The sequence below is a fragment of the Eumetopias jubatus genome, unplaced genomic scaffold (genome assembly GCF_037043125.1).
Source record: "Eumetopias jubatus isolate StellerSeaLion01/CBP00866 unplaced genomic scaffold, mEumJub1_p1.0 scaffold_7, whole genome shotgun sequence".
Taxonomy (NCBI): Eukaryota; Metazoa; Chordata; class Mammalia; order Carnivora; family Otariidae; genus Eumetopias; species Eumetopias jubatus.
In genome coordinates this window covers 87413110-87420063 of record NW_028274813.1, presented here as the reverse complement: position 1 = coordinate 87420063, position 6954 = coordinate 87413110, and the positions used below count along the sequence as shown (strand labels likewise).

The following is a 6954-nucleotide window of genomic DNA, read 5'->3' as shown; positions in this document are numbered from 1 at the left end:
TAAGATTAGAGCAGAGATCAATGAATTAGAAACCAGAAACACAGTAGATAAGATCAACAATACTAGAAGCTGGTTCTTTGAAAGAATTTACAAGATCAATAAACCACTGGCCAGACTTATCCAAAAGAAAAGAAAATTAATTAATTACTCCAAATTAATAAAATTATGAATGAAAGGGGAGAGATCACGACTAACACCAAGTCAACAGAAACAATTATTAGAAATTATTATCAACAACTATATGCCAATAAATTAAGCAACCTGGAAGAAATGGATGCCTTCTTGGAAACCTATAAACTACCAAGATTGAAACAGGAAGAAACTGACAACCTAAATTGTCCAATAACCAGTAACAAGATTGAAGCAGTGATCAAAAACCTCCCAAAAAAACCAGAGCCCAGGGCCTGATGGATTCCCTGGGGAATTCTACCAAACATTCAAAGGAGAAATAATAGCTATTCTCCTGAAGTTGTTTCAAAAAAATAGAAACAGAAAGAAAGCTTCCAGACTCATTCTATGAGGCCAGCATTACCTTAATCCCCAAAACGGGCAAAGACCCCATCAAAAAGGAGAATTTCAGGCCAATATCCCTGATGAATATGAATTCCAAAATCCTCAACAAAATCCTAGCTAATAGGATCCAACAATACATTAAAAGGATCATCCACCACAACCAAGTGGGATTCATCCCCGGGATGCACCCAAAAGACAAATAATCAAGTCAAAAAATGGGCAGAAGACATGAAAAGACACTTCTCCAAAGAAGACATACAAATGGCTAACAGACACATGAACAAATGTTCATCATCTTTAGCCATCAGGGAAATTCAAACCAAAACCACATTGAGATATCACCTTACACCAGTTAGAATGGCAAACATTGACAAGGCAAGAAACAAATGTTGGCGAGGTTGTGGAGAAAGGGGAACCCTCTTACACTGTTGGTGGGAATGCAAGTTGGTACAGCCACTTTGGAAAACACTGTGAAGGTGCCTCAAAAAATTAAAAATAGAGCTACCCTATGACCCAGAAACTGCCCTACTGGGTATTTACCTCAAAGACACAGATGTAGTAAAAAGAAGGGCCATATACACCCCAATGTTCATAGCAGCAATGTCTGCAACAGCCAAACTGTGGATAGAGCTGAGATGCCCTTCAACAAATGAATGGATAAAGATGTGGTCCATATATACAATGGAACATTACTCAGCCATCAGAAAGGATGAATACCCAACTTTTACATCAAGGTGGATGAGACTGGAGGGGATTATGCTCAGTGAAATAAGTAAAGCAGAGAAAGTCAATTATCATATGGTTTCACTTATTTGTGGAACATACGGAATAGCATAGAGGACATTAGGAGAAGGAAGGGAAAAATGAAGGGGGGGAAATCGGAGGGGGAGACAAACCACGAGAGACTATGGACTCCAAGAGACAAACTGAGGGTTTTAGAGGGCAGGGATGAGGGGATTGGTTAGCCCAGTGATGGGTATTAAGGAGGGCACGTATTGCATGGAGCACTGGGTGTTATACAAAAACAATGAATCATAGAATGCTACATCAAAAACTAATGATGTATTGTATGGTGACTAACATAACATAAAAAAATAATATAAAAATTTTAAAAATAGTATAAAATTAGAAATTAATTACAAAAAAAACTGGAAAAACTACAAATACATACAGATTTATATATCTGAAAAACTACTGGGACACAGAAGAAACCATAAGAGAAATTTAAAAATACTTAGAGACAAATAAAAACAAAGATACAACATACCAAAGTCTATGGGATGCAGCAAAAGCAGTTCTAAGAGGAGAGTTCATAGTGATATAGGCCTACCTCAACCAACAAGAGAAATCCCAAATAACAATTTAACTTTACACCTAAAGGAAATAAGAAAAAAAGAACTAATGAAGCCCAAAGTTAGTAGAAGGAAGGAAATAATAAAGATTCAAGCAGAAATAAATTAGAGACTTAACCCAACAGAAAAGTTCAATGAAACTAAGAGCTGGTTCTTTTGAAAAAAAATATATATACAATTGATAAATCTTTAGCTAGACTCATCAAGAAAAAAAAAAAGAGGCAAGGACTCAAATATCAAAAATGAAAAAGAAGTTACAATTGATACCACAGAAATACAAAGAATCCTAAGAAGCTGCTATGCATAATTATATGCCAACTTATTGGACAACACAGACGAAATGGATGAATTCCTACAAACATACATCTTCTGACAATGAGTCATGAAGAAATAAAATATCAAAACAGACCAATTGCTAGTAAAAAGATTCAATTAGTAATCAAAAGTGTCCCAATAAACAAAAAATCCAGTATGAAATGCTTCACTGGTGAATTCTACCAAACATTCAAATAAGATTTAATTCCTATGCTTCTTAAACTCCTTCAAAAAAACTGAAGAGGAAGGAAGATTTCCAAATGCATTTTACAAGGCCAGAATTGTCCTGATACCAAAACCAGACAAGGAGAAGGAAGGAAGGAAGAAAGGAAGAAAGGAAGGAAAAAGGAGGAAAGAAATGAAAGAGACAAAAGAAAGGAAAGGAGGGAAAGGAAAGAAAGGAAGAAATTTAGTTACAGTCCAGTATCTTTAATGAACAAAAGTAAAAATCTTCAACAAAATATTAGCAAAATGAATTCAATATATTAAAAGGATCATACATCCTGATCAAGATTTATTCCAGGAATGCAATTCTGGTCCAACATATACAAATCATTCAATGTGATACAACACATAAATAAGCTGAAGGAGAGGAGCCCCTGGGTGGCTAAGTTGGTTAAGCATCTGCCTTCTGCTCAGGTCGTGATCCCAGGCTCCTGGGACGGAACCCTGCACCGGGGTCCCCGCTCCGCGGGGAGTCTGTTTCTCCCTCCCCCTCTGCTGCTCCCCCTGCTTGTGCACTCTCTCTGTCAAATAACTAAACAAAAATCTTTTTTTAAAAATAAAAAATAAAATTATATTCTCCTATGAGGGGGAATATTGCCTGTTTGAAATTCACACATCCCTACCTCTAGTGACTGGTCCACCTTAGGTGCACAACTCCCCAGTTATAACTCTTTGTCAGAGCACAAACATACCCATAGATAAATACATCTCACCTTGGCTCTCTCCTACATAAACATCTAGTTAGAGATAAAAATCCCTACATATATGCCCACATGGATGACCCCACAACCAGAAAACACATATGAACAAAAATATTTATATTTATATAATATAAAGACACATCCTTAGAGATAAATGTGTGTATTTTAGTAATCACTCTATTCACACAAGTACATTACATATATTTTCACTCAAAAGTGACGATATATGGTTTGAATAAGAAGGCAGGTGAAGGGGTACCTGGGTGGCTCACTTGGTTAAGTGTCTGCCTTTGGCTCAGGTCATGATCCCAGAGTCCTGAGATCGAGCCCCTCATCAGGGCCCCTGCTCCGTGGAGAGCCTGCTTCTCCCTCTCCCTCTGCTCCTCCCCCATCCTTACTCATGCTCTCTTGTTCTCCTCTCTCTCTACATATATATAGATATATATATCTCAAGTAAAATCTTAAAAAAAAAATAAACTGAAGGAGAAAAATAACATGATTGAGGTATAGGAGAAGATGGCAGAGTAGGAGGCTGCTGAGCTCACCTTGTCCCACGGACATACCAAGATGACAGCCACATCACTGCAACTATGAAATGCTCCAAAGACTGGCAAAACAAACTTTCCATGGTTATTTTAGAAAGGAGGTCACATCATAAACGGTAAGAGGGGCAGAGATGTGGGTGAGAAATAAACCTCCAGTGAGACTAACCACAAACATGGAGAAGCCAGAGGATGAGACCCCACAGCAGAAAACCCAGCATGAGGGACCCACACTAGGAAAATGAATTCCCCATAACATTTGGACTTCAAAACCAGTGATGCTTAACTTCATGAGTTTTTACAGTCACCAGGGTTTAACTCTGAGTACTTTAAAAATCAGTGAGCTTGGCTGCAGACTGCTCGCCGAGTGCTTTGTACGGCTCCGGGAGCTCCGAGCGGACTCCAGAAAGCCTGAAAGGCCATCATGGCAGCGAAGCCCAAACTCCACTATCCTAACGGAAGAGGCCGGATGGAATCCGTAAGATGGGTTTTAGCTGCCGCTGGAGTCGAGTTTGATGAAGAATTCTTAGAAACAAAAGAACAGTTGCAGAAGTTGCAGGATGGAAATCACCTGCTGTTCCAACAAGTGCCAATGGTCGAAATTGATGGAATGAAGTTGGTGCAGACCCGAAGCATCCTCCACTACATAGCGGATAAGCATCACCTCTTTGGCAAGGACCTCAAGGAGAGAACCCTGATTGACATGTACGTGGAGGGGACGCTAGATCTGCTGGAACTGATTATCATGCATCCTTTTCTAAAACCAGATGATCAACAAAAGGAAGTGGTTAACATGGCCCAGAAGGCTATAATTAGATACTTTCCTGTGTTTTAAGGTTTTAAGGGATCATGGGCAAAGGTTTCTCGTTGGTAACCAGCTGAGCCTTGCGGACGTGATTCTACTCCAAACCATTTTGGCTCTAGAAGAGAAAATCCCCAATATCCTGTCTGCATTTCCTCATCTCCAGGAGTTCACAGTGAAAATAAGTAATATCCCAACAATTAAGAAATTCCTGGAACCTGGCAGCAAGAAGAAGCCTCCTCCAGATGACATCTACGTGAGAACCGTCTACAACATCTTTATGCCATAAAACATCACATACATCTGTGAGTGAGAGTTAGCCTCTAGAGATTGCTGTGTCCATAATAACGTCTTAATTGATGTCCCAGCTCTGTCATGGTGCTATGTAGAACTGTTCCTTAGATGGGTCTTTCATGCCAAGATCTTTTCTAGAAACATTCATTGACCTTTTGGTTTGTCCGGTGAATAATTGTTAATGCACCTTTTTCCTGAAAGCCCTTTCAGAGAGACTGGCATTTCAGTTAGATCTGATGTGGTGACTCATTTCCTGACAACCAGGCTGAGCAGGACCTTGTGTTCTCCCTTGAGCTTCTTCCCTCCTCTCCTTATCCCTTTCTAAAAGCCCTCCCATCTCTTCCTAATTTTTGGTGTTTAATAACAACAGAATATCTAGTGAATAATTCCTCTCAGCTATAATAAATCTGTGGTAGTAATGAAGGCAGTCAATATTAGCCAAAATAAAGAATTTACAAATCAGAAAAAAAACAATCAGTGAGCTTAGCTCTGTGAGAGGCAGAGGGAATAGGAAACTGAGGCCTTGCCCTTAAAGAGATAGCATAGGAACAGCAGTTTGAAAAGCATCTGGGGTATACTTGAAGGACACTTATTTACTAATATCAGAACAGGTGCTGAAGGGGCAGCAATCTTTAGGATATTTCTCTAAGAACAAATGAGCTGGCAGACACCATACCCCGCATCCCCCACCCCTGGCAGAGCCTAGACATCAGGATGCTAATGGGAACTAGCATGACTACTCTCCACCTACTTTGCTAACATTATGCATGCACACACTGATGTTGTCCTGCAGATTTACCTCATCCAATCCACTTCTTACCACAGATGGGGAGGGATCAGTACAACTCCAAAGTGGCTCCTGGCCTAGGGAGAGGTGAAGATGACCACACTCACCAGTGCACCCACAGTCCCATTTATCAAGCCTTGTAACTATAGGTAGAAACACAGAGAAAGGCCCTCCTAACCAATGCACCTGCAGCCCCAGCAGACAGACTAGGGGCAGGCATCTGATCTGACTGTCAAACCCACCCACCAACTATAGCCTCTCAGAGGACAAGGAGGGAGAGCACTCTGCACTTTGGTACAACTGCAACCCTGGCAGACAACAGAGCAGACATCTGGTCTGACTACTTACAATACCCAGCTATAAGACTACAGCAGCTACAGACTGGCTCCTTAGTAGCACAAAGACCAAACCCTGCCCAGTGGCCCAAAGTGAGCCAGAACAGCCAAACAGAGTGAAGGCAACTGCTGCTCAACCACAGCAGTAAGGTACACATAACCCACACAGAACACACCCCTGAAATGTTTGGTTCTGGTGAAGAGGGGACATTGCACTACGGGACACCACATGGTTTCCTCTTCATGCCACTACTTTCAAGATCAGGAGACATAGCTGAATTTCCCAATACACAGAAACAAATACAGAGGGTTAGACAAAATGAGGAGACAGAAGAGTATGTCCCAAATGAAAGAACAGGACAAAACCATAGCAAAGGAACTAAATGAAACAGAGATAATCAATATGCCTGATAAAGAATTCAAAGTAACGGTCATAAATTTACTGGACTTGAGAAATGAGTGAAGGATCTCAGTGAGATACTCAAAAAAGTAGAAAATATGAAAAAGAACCAGTCAAATATGAAGAACTCAAAAACTGAAATTAAAAATACACTAGAGGAAATCAAGAGCAGATTAGAGGATGCATAAGAATAGAACAGTGACCTGGAAGACAGAATAATGACAACTAGGCAGAAAAGAAAAAAAAAAAGTTAAATAAATAATAAGCAAATAAAATTATAGGTAAGGTGACTCAGTGATATCAAGTGTAATAACCATCACATTATAGGGACCCCAGAAGGGTGTAGAGAATTTATTTTAAGAAATAGCTGAAAACTTACATAATCTCAGGGAGGAAACAAATTCAGATCCAGACGGCACAGAGATCCCCCAACAAAACTAACCAAAGGAAGTCCACTCCAAGACGTAATAATTAAAATGGCAAAAAGTAGTGATAGAGAATTATAAAAGCAGCAAGAGAAAAGAAAAGAGTTGCATAACAAGGAAACCCCATAAGACTATCAGCTGATTTTCCAGCAGAAACTTTAAGGCCAGAAGAGTGTGACATGATCTATTCAAAGTGCTGAATGAAAGAAACTTGCAACCAAGAATACTCTACACAGTGGTTACCATTTAGAATAGAGGATAGT

General features: G+C 39.8%; 1 pseudogene; it reads left to right on the top strand.

Moving 5' to 3' along the window:
- The first annotated feature begins 4019 nt into the window (after window positions 1-4019).
- On the top strand, window positions 4020-4920 carry LOC114226533 (glutathione S-transferase A4 pseudogene; annotated as a pseudogene).
- The last annotated feature ends 2034 nt before the right edge of the window (window positions 4921-6954 follow it).